Source organism: Peromyscus maniculatus, chromosome 21 (assembly GCF_049852395.1).
Source record: "Peromyscus maniculatus bairdii isolate BWxNUB_F1_BW_parent chromosome 21, HU_Pman_BW_mat_3.1, whole genome shotgun sequence".
Classification (NCBI taxonomy): domain Eukaryota; kingdom Metazoa; phylum Chordata; class Mammalia; order Rodentia; family Cricetidae; genus Peromyscus; species Peromyscus maniculatus.
Genome location: NC_134872.1, coordinates 65,826,205 through 65,846,207, shown reverse-complemented (window position 1 = coordinate 65,846,207; position 20,003 = coordinate 65,826,205). Strand labels below are relative to the sequence as shown.

Here is a 20,003-nt window from a genome sequence, read left to right as displayed (position 1 = left end):
CCAGGCTAGCCTCGAACTCACAGAGATCTGCCTGCCTCTGCCTCCCGAGTGCTGGGATTAAAGGTGTGTGCCACCACTGCCCAGCCATATGCTACTTTATAAGGACTGAGCCACTACTATGTTTTTAAAAATGCCCTCCATCCTCTTTTAATATTTTTTTGTTGCAAGTCTTTACAAGTCAATATCATCTGTGTGGTAAAATAAAGTATATTATAAATTTTTATGTGTATTTAACTAAATAAAGTAAAATAAAATACATAGAGTCCCTTAGTTAGAAATGAAAGTATGAGAATATATTCAGATTTGCTTGGATTATGCTTATATATTTCTGCTGTAGATTGTACAGTCATTTATTTAGGAGGTCATTTACAGTCATTTATTTAAGAAGTCTAACAGTTTTTTTTTAATTTGTCAATTGTTTACAAAACGCAAAGTAAATAGCCTATAACTAGGAATTTTATAATGATAACTTGATCAATACTCTCTGTTCTATCAGATATCGATGTAATCTAGCAACATATTTCTTAAGGTGCAAAACATATTTGTTTCATAGTACTAACATGAATATTCATTAACATCAGCACATTTTATTTCTGAAAGCATGCATGCACATATATACATATATGTATATGTTTTCATTTTTTGCTTCATTTTTGTTTGAGGTTTGTTGTTGTTTTTCCAGTTTGCAACCATGAGGATGAAGGATCCCAGTGGTTACTAGGCAAGTGTTTCATTGGAGAGTACTAGTCATCCTTTACACTACTCTTTCAGTGGCTTTATCCTATTCAGTCTATTTTTGAAGGTAAAGCTCTAAAGCATATTATAATTCTTCTGATATACAATAGTGCGTATCTTAAAGATAGTGAAATCTGAACTTGAGTAGAGCCCTCATTTTAATGAGAGTTGCTGAATCATGCTAATCAATTAATCAGCCAATCTAGAATTTACTGAGCAAATGAGCCCCAACCACATTGCTTAATATTTATGGTCCATTAACTGGGACCTGGTCAACAAGGCAATCAAATGCTTTACTACCATTTCCAATTAGGAAAAGTAGAAGAATGGTAAATGATCTGCTGAGCATTTTTAGCAATATATGGTGCTCTTGGGAATTAAGTGAATTTTAAATGATCATCAAGCAGATAAAAGTTTTTGTACCATTTTCTAGAAAATGAAAATTTCTTGATAGTTTTACATTCGTAAATTAAATACTGTATACATTTTGAACAATTATTCCAACTAAAGTCTGTGGTTTATGCTTATCTATAAAGAAGGGATATTATGATTATCATTGTTTCTTAGAAGAAAGAACAAGTCTATGCTATTAGAAATAATTTGATCATTTTAAATAATTTGTTAAATTTTAAATAAGAAAAGCTACCTCTCAATTACTATAATTAAAGGCTTGAACCTGGATCGTGTAACAAACTTAATACATCTTTGAAAAAAGTAATATTATATTCAATAACAAAACTCCAAACATTTTAAATATATATTCTTAACTTAAATAGAAAGGCATCACTTCCTCCTCTCCATTTTGCCCCTCTAGCCCTTAGGTGTCTTCTGTGCAACTACTCCCATGTCCCCTTTCCCACTTTCAAGTTAATATTCTCTTTTTATTGAATATATATATATATATATATATATATATATACACATATATATATTGCATATGGAGTTTATGTGTGCATACATGCACAATTATATAAATACAACCTCCTGAGTCCATTTTGTAGCTGTATGAAATGGTTTCTGGGATGGCCGCTCTGCACTACACAAGCACCAAGGATGCTCACTCAGAGACAGAATAATTCTTTTCCCAGCAGTCACTAGCTGTCTGTAGTTCTTTGCCCAGAGGTACCATCCCTGAAATTTCCCCCTGTGACATCACAGCTCCTGGTTCAGTGAACACCATGGAGGAAGAGCCAGAATATCAGGAAATCTGCTGTAAAACGGTCTTTACTAGAAATGACGGCCAGCATGGAACAATGGCAGTATCAACAAACTAAAAGTTTTAACTGTAACACTTCATAATTAATCATAATTTCAACCTAGAACAATTGAGTAAGGCACCAAATAAAGTATATATATATATATATATATATATATATATATATATATATATATGTGTGTGTGTGTGTGTGTGTGTTCTAATTTGTCTTCAAAGATAGCATTGTATGATATGAAGTTATTAATACTATGCAAAGTAATACTACTACATCTAATAAGTGAATTCAGTAAGATTATGACATACAAATTTACACTCAATAAACAATTCTAGTACATGTTGTAGCTAGAGTTTTCCTGCCTTGCCCACAGTCAGGACAAATCTCTCTCACCCACCTGCCAGTCCCACAGCCGCTCAGACCCAACCAAGTAAACACAGAGACTTATATTGCTTACAAACTGTATGGCCGTGGCAGGCTTCTTACTAACTGTACTTATAGCTTAAATTAATCCATTTCCATAAATCTATACCTTGCCACTTGGCTCGTGGCTTACCAGCATCTTCACATTCTGCTAGTCCTGGCAGCAGCTGGCAGTGACTCCTTCTGCCTTCCTGTTCTGTCTTTTCTTCTCTCTGTTAGTCCCTCCTATACTTCCTGCTGAGCCATGGGCCAATTAGTGTTTTATTTATTGACCAATCAGAGCAACACATTTGCCATACAGAACATCCCACAGCAACATATATTACTAATTAAAATACTTAAAAATGCTTATAAAAATTCTGTTCCACATAAGCATCTAAGATACGTAATAATTCACATTAAGTAAAATAAATAAGTATAACAAAATGTAATACTTCACCTTGAATGTATAAACTTTTTAGAAATAGTTTTTTTTTTTTTTTGGTTTTTTTTTCGAGACAGGGTTTCTCTGCGTAGCTTTGCGCCTTTCCTGGAGCTCACTTGGCAGTCCAGGCTGGCCTCGAACTCACAGAGATCCGCCTGCCTCTGCCTCCCAAGTGCTGGGATTAAAGGCGTGCGCCACCACGCCCGGCAAGAAATAGTTTTTAAAAATCCAACTAAATGAAAAGACAACCTTTGTTTATAAATAAAAATTATATTTGCTATGGAGTTTCTACTTAAAAAAACAACAGAAATCTCTAAGTGATTTATATATATAATTAAGTAGCAACTCCATACCAAAAGAAGATAAGAACTAAAAATTAATAAAAGCTTATGTAAAATGCAATACAAATAGCCACTGAATACATGAAAATATGTTCATTAACAGGGGACACACAGAAAAAGAGCATCAAAGGTATAATGAAATTTATTTCTAGGAAAACAACAATATAAAAGCAGTAAAATAAATGACAAGTATTGGTGATAACTTCTGTCTGAGTTCATGTTCTATTTCTGTGAAAAGACACCATGACTAAGGCAACTCTTATAAAAGGAAGCATTTAATTGGGGGTTTGCTTGCAGTTTCAGATGGTTAGTCTTTCATCATCGTGGCAGGAAGCGAACAGACTTGGAGCTGAAGGAGTAGCTGACAGCTTTGCAGCCTGATCCACAGGAAGCAGAGAGAGAGAAAGTGAAATTGGACTTGGTAAGTGGGCTTTTACGAAAGGAGACAACTTTAGAAAGTTATTCATGTATTTTTTGTGTCAATACAATTTAGAAGACTGCACACATGAAAATTACATATTATGTCTTTCTAATTTACTATTATCCCTTGAGTAAATGCTACCAAATACAAAGAATTAGTGAATGAATTTGGGAGGAATATCTGAAATTTTATCTTTGAGCAGGACAAGAAGTTAAAGCGCTTCCAACATTGCACGAAGCTGCTGTCATCAGGCGGGGCCAATGATCGTTTCAGAAATATTATGCTTTCTTGTATTCTCAGATCTTTCTATTAGTTTTTCTCAGAATTGTTATGACAAAATCTTTTACAAGCTCTACAGTGTTAAAGTTAATATCCATTTATTTATTCCAAGACTTACTTGAATACAAACTTTCAACTTTCGGGACCTCTTTCTCCACTTAGAGATTTCTGTTGTTTTTAGTTTAATATAAGTTTAACTTTAAACTTTCAAAACACAAACCCAGAGGTTAGAGAATTATTTTATAGTACAAGAGTTGTTAGGAGAAAGCTGTAACTCCAATCCATATCTCCTAATACACACATCAGTCACCTGTTATAGCTGTCACCCTGGGCCTCCTGGAATTATGAATTATAAAAAACATGCTAGTTGAAATAATTATAGTAGAAAATCACTGAACATTTACAATATCTCATTTTTCATGCATTCTTTCCTTGTAGGATCTTATTGTACAGTTTAGATATAGATTTTCATTGCTCATTTATGTACTTCACTCATCAGAATACTGTATACATTTCATTTATTTACTTCTAGTAAATTAAATATGGTTCTGTCACAGTATGATTGTGGATGACAAATTCCCTGTATGTTAAAGAGAAATTCAAACAGTGGAAATCAATTGTAGTATTTGTTAAATCATAAATCCTCAATAAGCTCTTAATAATGCCTCAACAGATTTTGTCAGTTTTAAAGGCAGCAGATCTCTCTCAAATTCATATTACTGAATATTTTCTCACAATTCTATCTGGTCCATCTTAGTTTTGATGACAATTTGAGTCATGTGCAACAAAGATATGATTTAGGACTTCTTCAGCTGCTTGGCTACTATCTATCCGAATACAACTTCTGCTATAAGGAAATACTTTCACTTATGTAAATAAACTATGCGCTAAAGTGCTATGTGATTACTTTTATATCACTGGCTTGACCACTTGTATTCTTATCCAACCCACTCCAATACCCCTACAAAACAGTCATGTCGTTTAAGATGTTATATCTCACTTGGGCGGTGGTGGCACACGCCTTTAATCCCAGCACTCGTGAGGCAGAGACAGGAGGATCTCTGTGAGAGCGAGGCCAGCCTGGTCTACAGAGCAAGATCCAGGGCAGGCACCAAAACTCCAAAGAGAAACCCTGTCTCAAAAAAACAAAAAGATATTATATCACTCTATGTAATACATTTTTTATCCTTTCAAGTTCAAATCATGGGTATGTATATTTTCACCTTCAAACTACTTCATACAAATAATTCTTATATACTGTACCAATATTTTGTGAATGTCTATCCCTTCTAACTAGCCAAATAAGTTACATAATTTATGTTCTTTTTACTATTGTTGTTGTTTTGCTTTATTACTTTAGAAGAGCAATTCATTGTACCCAGACACTGTTTTATCTACCTGAGCATTTCTCATGCCCAATGTAGAGGTTGGTGAAAGGAAATTCTGTTGGTTAGTTTTATGTCAACTTGACACAAAACAGAGTCATTTGGAAAGAGGGGCACACACTTTGGAAATGCCTCCAGAAGGTTATATGCAAATATGTTGGAGATTTTGCTGATTTAATGATTAAAGTAGGAGATTTCTGCCTATTGTGTGTAGTGTTAACCCTGGGAATGTGCTCTGGAGGAGGAAGAAAGTATTTGAGCAAATCATGAATAGCAAGTCAGTAAGAAGTGTCCTACCAGGCAGTCAGTCAGTTTCTGCCCTGACTTCCTCAAGGAAGAGTATGACCTGAGTGTTGTCGGCTGAAATAAACTCTTTCTTCTCCTTGCTTCTTTAAGTCATGGTGTTTGCTCACAACACTATAAACATAAGCAAGGCAGAAATGACAAATAAAAACTTTACAAACCAATCCAACATATTACGAAGTAAATACTATGTTCAGGAGGTAATGGTGATTTTATACATACATACATACCCAATGGCTATGCCATTCTTTTATAGGTAGGAACTAATAATAACTCAGTTATGGGAAGTGCTTCCCAGTGTTAACCATGAAAAATTATAGCAAAGCTTTTTTTGAATTCTTTTTTCTTTTTCTTCCCTCTGCTTTGTCCATATATTTTTGAGTGACAATGAGGACATGGCTGCTGTTCTTTTTTTATTTTTTAACTTGCACCAATACAAATCAAAAAAAAATTAAAATACCATTGAATATATATATTTAAATACAGTGAGTCCAACAAAGTTCTGACTTCATATATTTGTTCTCAACTGTCTTTAGACTCCCTTTTGTTTTGTTAATTTATTTTGCTGTTAATTATATGCATGTCTGGGTCTGTGTAGGACAGGGTTTTCCTGTCCTGGAGCCGCTCTCAAATAATCACTCAGAGACATAATATGAATTACATATGCTTGGCCAATACCCCAGTTGTTACTACTAGCTAATACTAAGATTGTTTTTAAATTTTATTTTATAATTCATTTAATTTTTACATATCAGCCACAAATTCCCCTGTCCTCTGAGATAACATCTTACACCCGTCAGAATGGCTAAGATAAAAAACACTGAAGACAGCTTATGCTGAATTATTTTTTCTTTTATTTTTATGAGATTATAATATAATTACATGACTCCACATTCTGTTTCTTCAGTATCCTCTCATGTATCATCCCTTCTTGGTCTCATTCAAATTTGTGTCCTTTTTTCATAAATTATTATTCCACATATATGTATCCATATGTGTATTCCTAATAAACCAATACTCCCAAAAATACAATTTAATAAATATATGATAAGTAAATTTACATTTACTGAACTAGTTACAGGTGTCTAGGTACTGCTGAAGCATTGAAAATTAATGGATATTCATTGTCTACCATGGATACTTAATGGTATTAAAACTCCAGTGTACAAGAAATGTGCCAAGCCTTATGCTACATTTTAAAGTATTTTCTAAAGACTCAAATGGTCTACAAACAGATAACCATAACTGAATTCAGACTTACAATATACATTTCATTGAGTAAAAATAAATAAAGGAGATGTCTGTGCTATATTCTAAAGAAGAATTTAAATACATACATACATACATACAGATGTAAGTATGTGCTTAATTTGGGGTGTAAGTATGTGTTTAATTTGTAGTAAGATTCACGTGGTTTAACTGTCTACACATTCTCATTTGCTTATTTATTGCACAGTGCTTATCTTTGGATATTTGAAGTTTTGGAGTGGTTTTGCTTTATTGTCTTATTTTTAGCTCTGCAAACCTTTATTATAGTTTAAAAGCAAATATTCAGAGCACGCAAGACATAAATCTGAAGAGCTCCCATGAAGAGGAGAAAAGGAGTTAAACGGGCATGGAGGTCAATTACATGGCAGCAGTCACCTACATGGCATAAAATAGAAAGACAAATATATAGACAAATCAAAGAATCAGAAAAAGCAAGCCTAGTCCCCAGACAGCACCTAAAAAGAAAAAGAAAAAAAGAAAAGGGAAATGAATTGCACTTTTCTGAGCAAGGACTCAGAATGATCCTTTTTCTTTTGAGTTTCCTGTGGTCTTTGTCTAGAGGTAGAATCCTATGATATTCCTCTCTTCCAAATTAACTTGTTCACTGACATTCCTATAGTTCTGGTCTTGTTTATCCAGCCACTTCTAGGAAAGATTGTGAAACCATAGAATTCTGGTTGTTCTGGCCCTTACATTTCTTCCATTCCCTCTTCTAGAATGTTTTCTTAGTCAAATATAGAGGAGCTTTGATGTATATGTGTCTCTTGGGGCTGGACTCCCACAGTCAATTGATCCTTATATTGTGCCAGTTATAGTTTTATAAGATGGTCTCCATTTCCTATAAAGAGAGACTTCTTTGATGAAGGATGGTAACTACTCTTTTCTGAGGGTATAAGGACAAGATTTAGAATGTAGTATAGTAAGTAATTATGCTGGGCTAGCTTTTTGAAATTCTCCACACTGATTTCCAGAGAGGATTCACAGTTGCATTGTTTACATTGTAAAGATGTGTCTTTGCCAAGGCACCTCCTGACTGGTTTAATAAAGAGCTGAATGGCCAATACCTAGGCCAGAAGAGGTTAAGTAGGACTTCCAGAGGCAGAGAGCACTCTGGGAAGAAGAAAGGCAGAGCTGCCAGACACAAAGAGAATGCAAGAGGTGCAAGATGGAAAAGCAGTAATATGACATGTGAGAACACAGATTAAAATATATAGGTTAATTTAAGATATAAGAGCTAGTTGAGACAAGCCTATGCTAAAGGCCAAACTTTCATAATTAATAATAGGTTTCTGGGTCATTGTTTGGGAATTGTCTGGCAGGACAGAGAAATACTCGTTACACAGCACCAGCTTGCAATCCCAGCAACGGATAGGTGTTTCTCTTTTTCCACAACCTCTTCAGCATTTGTTGTCACTTGTTTTGATGATCTTAGCAGTTTCAACTTGGTTGAGATGAAAATTCAAAGTTGTTTTAATTTGCATTTCCAAATTGCTAAGGATGATGAACACTTGTCAAGGTTCTTTTTAGCTATTTTTTTTTTCTATTGAGAACTCTTTTTGGAGTCCTATACTATTTCCAAACTAGGTCATTGTTTCTTTGATCTTTTTTTTAAATTATTTGTTATTCTGCATATTAACCTACTCTCAGATACATGGCTGGTAAAGATTATTTCCTATGGTATGGGCTTCCCCTTCATTTGCTTGATTGTCTCTTTAGAGATACACAAACTTTTTAATGCAGAAATGGAGGATCATAAAATCACTTCAGTAATGGTTGTACATTTGGAACATATGTTTATTAAAATTGATTTGATTTGTCAATAGCTCAAATGCCTATAACTTTGGAAATTGAAAAGATGAATACTTTCAAAAAAGTAGTTTTTTCTCTCTTTTTTTAAAAAAGAATTCTTAAAGGCCTGACATAGAGATGTATACTTTTGGAGTTCAAGGCCATCCTGGTCTACAGAGCTAGTTTCAGGTCAGCCAAAGCTATACAGAGAAACTCTGTCTCAAAAAAACAAAACACCAACCAAACAAAAAGAATTAGTTTCTACTGTGGCTTCCCTCAATGATGGGTTGTTACTGGGATCTTGAAGCCAAGAAAATGTTTCCCTCCTCAAGTTGCTTTTGGTTGTTTGTGTCTCTCAGAGCAATAGAGCACACAGAGGAAAAAGAATAAAGAAGAAAGTTAGCCTTGAATGGCCTCTTCCTTTCTCAAAGAGGGAAACTGTCTATGTGAAGAAGTTATACTGGAATCTGCTACTCTCTGTTTTTATAACCAAGTTCTTGGGCTCTTGAGATTCCTACTAGTCTTAAAATATTGAATTAGTTTTAAAAATTCAGGTGGTATAAATAATGTGTGCATGAATGCTGGTTCCAGTGAATATTTTTTGACATTTCTTTATGAGCTAATGAACCCTATTTAAAAAGTTAAAATCATTTCAAATAACTTTTAAAAACTATTTTTTATTGATTATGCTCAAATACTTGTCAAATCTCTGGTACATTTAACTATCCAATTCCATGTTGGTTTTTACTAAACCAAGGCATTAGTGACTAGTGAAAGCAAGGAACAAAGTTAGCTTTTGTGAGCTATTAATGTAAGAGACACAATATTGTGTGCATCACTAGACTCTGTGAGTGATGCAGGTCTATTTGGTAATTTTATTAATCTCAGTGAGAAAACTTCTATTTTGATAGAAATATTAAATGAGTGTGATTAGGGAGGGCCTCTCTCTCATCTACATGGTACATAGAGAAGAGCTGGGATTTTATTCTCAAATACCAGACTCAGATTTACATAAATAGGTCATGTAATTTTGATAATTTCTCCTAACATTATTGCCATTGATCTAATCACAACAGATATTAAAATTTTAACACTATTACACATTTAAGAACATTGTATTTCAATAATAATTTCAACTTCTTAAAACAAATCCATGGGGGTGCATAAAGGTAGCTCTTATAAACTTGTCAATAATTGAGAGTAAATTTGAAAATGTAATTTGCTTATTAGCTTTCTTAATAAAGAATGATGACTGGATTATTCATATAAAGCTTCCATAGGGTTAATGCTGTTTAAGTATATATTATAATTTGACATCCTTTTCATTGAATACATAATCAACAGTCAGGTGTTTGTGAATACCATAAGCCAAAGCCACCACAAAATTAAGTAAACCATTACTATAGTTAATTGTTAACAGCCAGTAGTGTTATCATTCTTTTACAAGTGAAAAAGTTCAGAATAGCCGGGCTGTGGTGGCGCACGCCTTTAATCCCAGCACTGAGGAGGCAGAGGCAGGCGGATCTCTGTGAGTTCGAGGCCAGCCTGGGCTACCAAGCCAAGTGAGTTCCAGGAAAGGCACAAAGTTACACAGAGTAACCCTGTCTTGAAAAAAAAAAAGTTCAGAATAAAGAATATCAGTGCAGCTCTTCCCTCACCCAGGTTTTATTTATTATATTGTGCAGTAAAGCTCCAAGATGCTTTGGTTTTTAACTGCCAGTTTTGATGTGTTGAACTGGCTATATAGAAGATCTTTTACCCTATCTCTTGTCCTGTCACCATGAGATAATACGTTAAAGCTTGCTGCATTTAAATAACAGTTCTCAGCATGTATGGACCCCGCTGTTAGGAAGGTACGCCTCAGTCAATGTCCAAGTCTACTTTTATCGGCTTTGTATTTCCCTGAAGAGAGACATTTGAAAAACTAATTAGAGCATCTTTGAGTATTCCCCATTTCAAAGTCCAGGGTATTCTGCTTAGGTGATCTGCAGAGATGCCCATGTCTTTAAATTCTCTCCTAGTATTCTTTTTATTTCTATCGTTCCAGATGTAGTATTATCTACTCATGTCTCAAGGCCTTGCTTGTGTGAGTCTTTTATAATTTTCTATTTTCCTTCCAACTTCTTTCTTTTTTTGTTTTTGTTTTTTATTTAAGTTTTTTTTCATTTTACATACCAATCACAGTTCCCCCTCCCTCCCCTCCTACCATTCCTCCAAATCTTCTTCCCTCTCCCTGTCCCCTCCACAGAGTGGGTAAAGCCTCCCATGGGGACTCAACAAAGTCTGGCATATCAAGTTGAGGCAACCCCACCCCCATCCCTGCCCCTCTGCCCGCTCCCCCAATCCACCCCCTCACCTCTACCACCCCCACCACTCGCTTCAAGGCTGAGTAAGGTATCCCGCCATACGGAACAGGCTCAAAAAAGTCAAGTCATGAACTAGGAATCAATCTTCATCCCACTGCCAGGGACCCCACAAACTGACCAAGCCACACAAATGTCATCCACATTCAGAGGGCAGGGTTCCCCAGCTATCAATCCAGAGTCCATGAGCTCCCACTAGCTTGGGTCAGCTGTCTCTATGGGTTTCCCCATCTTGATCCTGATCCCCCTTGCTTATATAATCCCTCCTCCCTCACTTTGACTGGAGTCCAGGAGCTCAGCAATACTAACTTCTTTTTTACTTCTCTAAATGACAAATCCATGAAGTCTCTTCTGACAAGCTCCTGTTCAGGTAGGAGCCACACTTCACACCTCTCCAAGTAGGAGCTACACTACACACCTCTTCAGGTAGGAGCTACACTACATACCTCTTCAGGTAGGGGCTACACTACACACCTCTTCAGGTAGGGGCTACACTACACACCTCTTCAGGTAGGAGCTACACTACATACCTCTCCAGGTAGGAGCTACACTACACACCTCTTCAGGTAGGAGCTACACTACACACCTCTTCAGGTAGGAGCTTCATTACACACCTCTTCGGGTAGGAGTTTCATTACACACCTCTTCAGGAGGGAGCCACAATACATACCCCTCCTGCCTTGTTTTACCTTCTCAGCAGCTACCATTTATCCCTGCTTGTTGTGGTTTTGTTCTTCTCTTCTAGTAAGGTTTGACCTTCTATACCCCAGTGTTTGGGTTATAAGCATATGTGTACATGTGTAACATTCATATGGATGCTGGGTATTCAGGCTCAAGTCCTGATGCACATTTATGTGTTGTAAGTACTCCTTCCACTAAACCATCTCCCCAGTCTCAAAAGAATATATTTAAAAACAAAATAAAAACTTTGACCAAAATTAGTCTTGTTTGACTAATGATAGTATCTGTGAAAACTACTTAAGGTCTTTGAAAACTACTTAAGGTATTTGATCATGATTTTATCTTTCTAAAAAAAAAAAAAGTAGGTGAAGAAAAGAAAAAAAAAAAACACTTGTGGAATTCCAAACACTTGTGATTATTTGTGGCTTCTTTTATTCACTTTAGATGATGAATGACTATGTTTAAACTCTTAAAAGAGAAAGTTTGCAAATATAAGGTTGGAGAGATGGTGCAGAGTTTAAGAGTCATGCTACTATTTTAGAGCTCTCAGCATTGATATCCAGCATCCACATGGTAGCTCACAGCCACCTGTGTCTTCAGTGTTTGGGCATCTGACATAGACATCTCTCAGATGTACCAGCCACATTGCAGTACCTAGACACACACTCAAGCAAAACTTGTATATATCTATACATATAATATAATAAAAAGAAAATGTATGAATCTCTTTTTTTAAAGAGGCAAAAAGGCACTAAGATTTTTCCCACCAGTTATTTTGAGGAGTTTAATTTTAAAATTCCCTAGAGAGCACTCAGACATTTATGTGATTTAATAGCTTGCATTAAGTCAAAGATACTTTACATTTATATTTTATAATGAACATTGCCATAATTATCCATTAGCACTTGAATAGATAATATCACTAAAAATATATTAACGTAACTCTTAATTAATCTGTATCCTTTTTCAAGGAAGTGTCTTTTGATGGGTGATAAATATAAAATTAACAATAATAAGATATCAAACAGAACTGCAAATCTTCCATGGAGGAACAATTAGGATACATGTGCCTTGAGCTTGTTGAGGGAACTCTCAGGCAAAGGAAAGACAAGGGCCATATTGAACCATAGTGGAGGGACAGAGCACAGAAGGATTAGTGGCCATCAATATGTTCAAGTTTCACATGGTTGCATCGCTCATTGTAGTTCTGGTTAGTACATGTACCACAATAATGAGGATTTAATTAAAAAACCAATAAATCCTGCAGGGAATATGTAAACTGAAATTAAGTATAGAAAAAAAATATAAAAGAGAAACAGTTTATTATTAAATTATGTCTCCCAGCAGTCTATTAAGAGTCCAAATACTTGACTCAGAAAAGGGAGACACTTTTAAAATACAATGGGAAACCAGAATGATAAATATTAGATTGAGCATGCACATTGATTTTTATAAAAAAAATAATAAAAACATGATTCTAATGATGAACATTTTTTGCATTATATTTCTTGTACCAAATTATTTCAAACTACTTTTTGAACCTAAGCTATCAAAAGTCCTTAAGAAAATAAAAATGACATAATAAAATCATTTTCATGATAAAATGCATACAAAAAGGCTGAGAGATACGGTTCAGCTGCAGAGTGCTTGTCAATTTCAGATTGATCATAATATGTGTATGTATATATGAGCAATTTCCATTTAACCATATACATTATCCAACCTACATTTAGATAATTAAGTACAAAAATAAACCCTGTCATATGTTAAGGAAGGAAGACACAACAAACAAGTAAATTAGAGTCTGCCAGAAAGGGAACATGCTTCCTAGCAGCACGTTGTGAAACATTTTTTATGGGCTTGTAGACACTGATGGGAAATTTAATGTAATTTTAAGCTTTAATCCCAATTGATGTTTGTTTGTTTTGAAAGTCTCAGGGATTAGCTAATATGACTACCAGTACCCATGGGAGAACCTTGGAAATAAATAATTTGAATTATTAAATTCAATCATCATTTGGATTATATCACGGAAGTCATGGAGAATACTGGCCTCCATATATGTTAATGAGCACATTTTAATAATAACATATATGGTGGCAGGGCATACTCAGAGACAGTGCTATCAAGGGAAAAGGCAGAGGTATTTATTAAATCGAGTTTTAAAAAATGGGATAGGAGAGAAATTGTGTCTTTTAGTTATGGCAGGAACAACTGTTGCATCCACAAATTCACTGTGGCTCTGTTTGCTTGCACAAGGTTAAAAAGAGCCAGTCACAATTGTAGTCTTACTTGCCTCTATCCTTAGCTGATATGGGCACTTAGTATCCTGTGAGGGAGGCTCAGATTTCTTTAACGTTGTTGCTCCAGGTTGGTGGACCACACTCCAGTGCATGGGCCCACTCCCAGAAATATATGGGTGGCATAAATGGAGTCCATGGGTCGGTCAGTTAAAAAGAAGCTACACAAATAAAGTCACACAAATATGACTTCCTAAGAACAAGATGGACATGGAAGACACTAATGGACGTGCTAACGTGGACCAGGGAAAGACTCAGGAAGCCTTGACCCTACACAAAGAACTGTAAGTAACTAAGAAATGCTGAGAAAAGGAGAAACAGTGTTCCCCAGGGAAAAACACACCAATTGGTTACCAAATACACAGTTGTCAGCCATGAAAACACACACATAAGTAACATTATGCAAACTAAACAGGCTGTATTTAGGGATGTGTATGTATACACACACACACACACACACACACACACACACACACACACACACGTAACAATTAGTGAAAAGGAGGCCATAAATTTGAAAGAGAGCAAAGATGGATATCTGAGAGGATTTGGAGTGAAGATTCTCTTAATGGGTAAGTATTGTCTAAACACACACACACACACACACACACACACACACACACACACACATACACACACACACAAAAACTGAAATAAATATTTAAAAAGGGAAAAGAAAGAGAGCAGGAAATCGAGGGGTGAAGTGGGTCAGGGAGGAGTTATGAGGAGATGTGGAATTAATATCAAAATACTAGAAGTGTGGAAGTCTCAAAGAATTAGCAAAAACATAATAATAAAAGGAAAAAAATATTCTTGTTTATACCCATCCTCTGCTTTCCCACAATCGTAACAATTGGAGCTTCAATAAATTCAAGCAGCCGGGGTTTCTGAGCAATTAAGTGGTAGGGTGGGGGGAGACGTTTCCTAATGGCTCCCTGCAAAATTGCAACCAATTTTCTGTGAGCTAGAACTAAATGTCTGTGTTGTTAACCTTCTGAGATTTGCCTTTGTGTACCACAGCACAACAGAACCTATCCTGAGAGAAGCATTCAATCAATTATTGAAAAGACACTGATGTGTTTTGTCCTTCGATGCAAATGTAGATTGTAAAGTGGCCACACAGGAATGACAACATCAAACTGTACTACGAATAATGAAAAATTTATTTTTAATGCCTACAAAATCATACATACACACACACACACACACACACACACACACACACACACACACACACACACACACACACACACATCCAAAGTTGTCAGTTATTCAAACTATCCAATACATATGACTACTTAGTAGAGGAGCCATCCTTCTTATGGAACTCAAGATTGAAATGCATTTCAGTTTCTAGTAACTATTAAAATATTCTCATCATGATTTGGAATGGCTTTTAATTTGACAAAAGACAAACAAACTAACAAAAATGGTAGAAAATGATTGCTGGCTTAGAGCAGATAGAGAGTTGCAATCCAGTTCTGAGTAGGAATTGGCTTTAGACCATGCACCCTGTGAAATGTGATGAAGCTCTATCTGCAGGCCCTTCCTCTGCCATACTGCACACATTTCTGTGGCTTCATTTTCTTTCCTCTTTCATTCTCCTAACCTCGTTTCTTCACGGGGACATTAACTCTCTTCAGAAATCATCTTTATTTTTTGTTTAACTCTTTCCCTGTCTTCCTTTATTGAATTTTAATCACTGTCTCCAGTTAGTGGCAAACATGAGCACACAAAGTGTGGTAATCCACTTGGCAGGGGAGGGTGGGTTGCAGAGGGAACCTCCAGTTGACCACAGTCCTAAGGATAAGCTCCTCTCATCTCCCCAACATCTATCTACTGCTAATTGTTCTTCAGCAGATTATTAATAGTTTAAATACTCATCAAATTGCTGCTTCCTCCTGCAACATTCATATTCTTGTTTCTGATCTAAAATTCACCATATTTTAATAACATTGGTTCATTATTACCACTTCTCATGGCATTCATCATTTCTAATCCATCAATTATTTAACTTCAAATTTTTCACTTTAATGTTTTGTAAATTCATGAAGCATTTAACTTATCTAATATTATTTACGTGTCACGAAGTATCAATATGTAACTTTGTTATTACCTGTACTATGTGTTTCATTTTTTAAAATAATGGATAAAATGCACAAAAGAATACAAGAACAAAAGTAAAGAAAAAAAAGATGAAGAGCAGGTGAAACAGGGCTTCCATGGATTTACACACAGCTGGGAGCTTGTGAGAGGATAGTTCCAACCTCCATCCCATCAAGTTGCATTATTTGTTCTTTTACTCTATTAATCCATTTTCCCAAATATTATACTTCTATTTACTTTCCTCCTGTATAAACCCTGAGAGCTTTTACTTAATCCTGGTCTCAGAGCTATTGAGTACTATAATCATTCTTTGGAGTAAGTCTGCTTGGGGGAAATTTACTCTTTACTGATCCTTAAAGAACATTGGACAACATTTCACAATATATTAGGAACATTTTAAGTGCACAAAATACTGTGTGTGTCTTCGGGTTCTGTTGCATTACCTTGCAAAATACCTAGTGCTGTAGTGTGGAATTGAAGAAGTGACATTGAATACATATTTTTGGAAATGTAAGCACAAAATTATTAGTATAGTATACATATCATAAACTTCTAAATGTTAAAATCCTGGGTAATCAAACAATGGTAGCAGTAATCATAGCTGCCTAGAATGTCCATTCTCACAACTCTCCAACTAAGTGCTTCAGTAGTGTATATTAATAACCTATGCAAGATTTCTAAGGCAACCATAAACTCACCTGTTTGACATGTGATCGACAAACATGTTTTCTCCCATAATGTTATATTGCATACTAACATAAAAAGAAGTTATATGAAATGTATTTATTGATAAAAACATATAAAGAAATTAATGTAGTCTTTGCAATAAATATTTGTGCCTAAGATTTCTTATTTTAAAACCTTATTGCATACTTTCTACCATCATGAATTAAAAGCTACAGTGATTTCATTTGGAAAATCTTCTTTTTAATGTTCATTTATTTAACTTTTTAAAACTTTTATATAAGAAATTTTCTAGTTGTTTTACATATCAGCCAAAGATTCGCCTGTCCTCCCTCCTCCCCCCCTCGCCCCCCCCATCCAACCCTCAATCCCACCTCCTCCAAGGCAAGGTTTCCCCTGGGGAGTCAGCCCATCTTGGGACATTCAGTTGAGGCAGATCCAATCCCCTCCTCCCTGCCCCAAGGCTAAGCAAAGTGTCTCAGCATAGGCCCTAGTTTCCAAAAAGCTGGTTCATGCACCAAGGACAGGTTCTGTTCCCACTGCCTGGGGGCCTCCCAAACAGTTCAAGCTAATCAACTGTCTCACTTATCCAGAGGGCCTGGTCCAGCCAGCTTCACGGGGGCTCCTCAGCCATTGGTTCACAGTTCATGCGTTTCCACTAGTTTGGCTATTTGTCCCTGTGCTTTTTCCAATCCTAGTCTCAATATCTCTCGGTCATACAACCCCTCCTTTCTCCAATCTTAATTGTAATTTTTTCATGTCCCTATGAAATTTAGTTCTCTACACTCACTATTGAGAATGCTTTGGGGCATAGAGATATGGTTCAAAGGCTAAAAGTGCATTATGTTATTCCAAAAGACCCAAACTCAGGTCCCAGTAGCTACATTTGGTAGCTTGCAACCATCTATAATATAGCTCCAGAGGCTTCAGGGCTCCAGTGTCTCTGGGCTCTATGAGTATTCACCTGCATTTGCATATTCCTATGGATACACACACACACACACACACACACACACACACACACACACACACACACCTTAGTTACAAAGTATAACAAATCTTTTAAAATATTTCCCTGGAGTTGTTTTCTAACTACCTTAAATTAAAAGTAATTTGAGGCTCTGAAGTTCTTCATAGTCTCCTCTAAGAAGCACAGTACTATTTTGTCTGGTGTGTGATATTCATGTATATAAGATGTATATTGTATCCAAAATGCTAGACACAAAAATATCTTAGGTTAGAGTGTTTTTTCAGAAATGGAATATTCCCTATATAAAATGAGATAACTTTGGTATGAGACACATGAGTAAACATAGTAAATCAGTATTTTTTCATATGTACACCTTGAAATTAGTATTTTGCATTTTTGGAGAATGTGCAGTGTTTTAATCAATTCTTTGATATTTCACACATAACATACATTTTTCTTGTTTCATTCTCTTTCTTTCCCTATCAAACATACCTCCTACTCCTCCCACCAAGTTTATATATTACTTTCATGGTGCCTTGTTTTGGATTTTGCTCTGTGATGCTCTGGATTTAATCAGAACCATTTATTTAGAGATGAATGTGAAGGTGTCCATGAGAGCATGAGAAACTTACCCGTGGCTACATCACTAAACACAGTATCTTTCTCTTCTCCAGCAGCACTTGACTTTCTGCTGGCTCCCCAGAGAGGGCTTTGACTTTGTAACAAAGGATTTACTGAATCTGTCTTGTGCAGGTTCTGTGTAAGTTAACTGAAATGATTGCAAGTTCATGAATGACACGCACAAACCACGTGCGTACGACAGTGTTTTCTCCCTCCCTTCCATCCTTTGTCTCTTACTTCCTTTCTGTTCCTTGATCCATAATTTTCCCAGAGCATCATTGGTGAGGAAATGGATATATTGTTTAATTTAAACATTCAATACAGCTGCAAAGTGACACTTCTTTGATCAAGCTGACTTCCCTATTATATGTATATAAACAAAATCAAATTAAGGTTCAGCTTGATATCATATCTATTTAACAAAACAAAAAGTAGTAGGTTTATCTGTGGTGCTTATGCTCTCCCTAGCCCATAGGCCTTTGACCAGATCCTAATTATAAGGTATGAAATTCCCCCTATAGAGCAGATCATACATACAAGAAAATAAATAAATAAAATAAACTGTTAATTAACCTTTAACAATCATGCAACTATTGTACCAGGAGACACCTATGTAGCATTAAAGATCTAAACCTGGAAAAGACCATTATTGACTCTTCTTTTTTTTATTAGTAAGAAATTTTCTATTCATTTTACATACCAACCACAGATTCCCCCCTCCTCTCTTTTCCTGCCCCCCAGCCTTACCCTCCAACCCACCACCCATTCCCACCTCCTCCAAATCAAGGTCTCCCATGGGGAGTCAGCAGAGTCTGGTAAATTCAGTTGAGGCAGATCCAAGCCCCTACCCCCTGCACCAAGACTGCGTAAGATGTCAAATCTTAGTCAATAGACTCCAAAAATCCTGCTCATGCACCAGGGACAGATCCTGAACCCCTGCCTGGGGGCCCCCCAAACAGTTCAAGCTAAACAACTATCTCGCATATCCAGAGGTTTAGTCCAGTCCCATGGGGACTCCACAGCTATTGGTCCACAATTTATGAGTTTCCACTCCTTTGGCTGGTCATCTCTGTACATTTCCCCATCGTAATCTCAATGTCTCTTGCTTATAGAATCCCTCCACTCTCTCATCGATTGGATTCCTGGAACTCAGCCTGGTGCCCGGCCATGGATCTCTGCAACTGCTTGCATCGTTAACTGAATCAAGGCTTTATGATGACAGGGTATTTACTAATCTGGTTAAGGACTCTTCTTAAGTTACTTAACAACCTACCACATTATAAAGGATAATCAGCAAGGAAGAAGCTTCCAGTTCAGTCCCAAGATAGTTTCTCTGTCTTCTTCAACCAAGGAGATGCAAATAGAGTCTTACTATAAAGTTCTGAGCAACAAATAGCAACGCCCAAAAACTGTAGTTTTTGCAGCCTTTGATACCTTTCTCACAAAGAATTTCTGGAGGAGTCTCACATTTTGCTCTTGGGCTTCCATTGGATAACCCATGGATTCTGAGAACAGCATTATCCATCCATGCAGACTACACCCACAATACATCAAATTATTTTCATATACTTATGCTTTTAATTAGTTTATAAACTAGGGGATTTCCAAAAAGAACCTTTAAACATTTCACCATTTTCTACCTGCACTCTTCTATAAACTTCAACACCCCTAGTATTCTCTCCACTTATTTCACTGACAC

The 20,003-nt window shown here is 36.0% G+C and overlaps 1 long non-coding RNA gene across 2 annotated transcripts in view; it reads left to right on the top strand.

Annotated features, from left to right (window-relative positions):
- LOC143269847 (uncharacterized) overlaps positions 1-20,003 on the top strand; it is a 50,830-nt gene that overhangs the window by 30,763 nt on the left and 64 nt on the right. Inside the window, exons 1-3 of one of the 2 annotated variants that reach the window (XR_013046617.1) lie at positions 668-802; positions 3,432-3,555; positions 19,417-20,003. The exon at positions 19,417-20,003 is cut by the window's right edge and continues 64 nt beyond it. This is a non-coding gene — a long non-coding RNA (uncharacterized LOC143269847). Of the gene's footprint in view, positions 1-667; positions 803-3,431; positions 3,556-19,416 lie in introns of those variants that run through there. The other variant, XR_013046616.1, reaches the window with a different exon arrangement.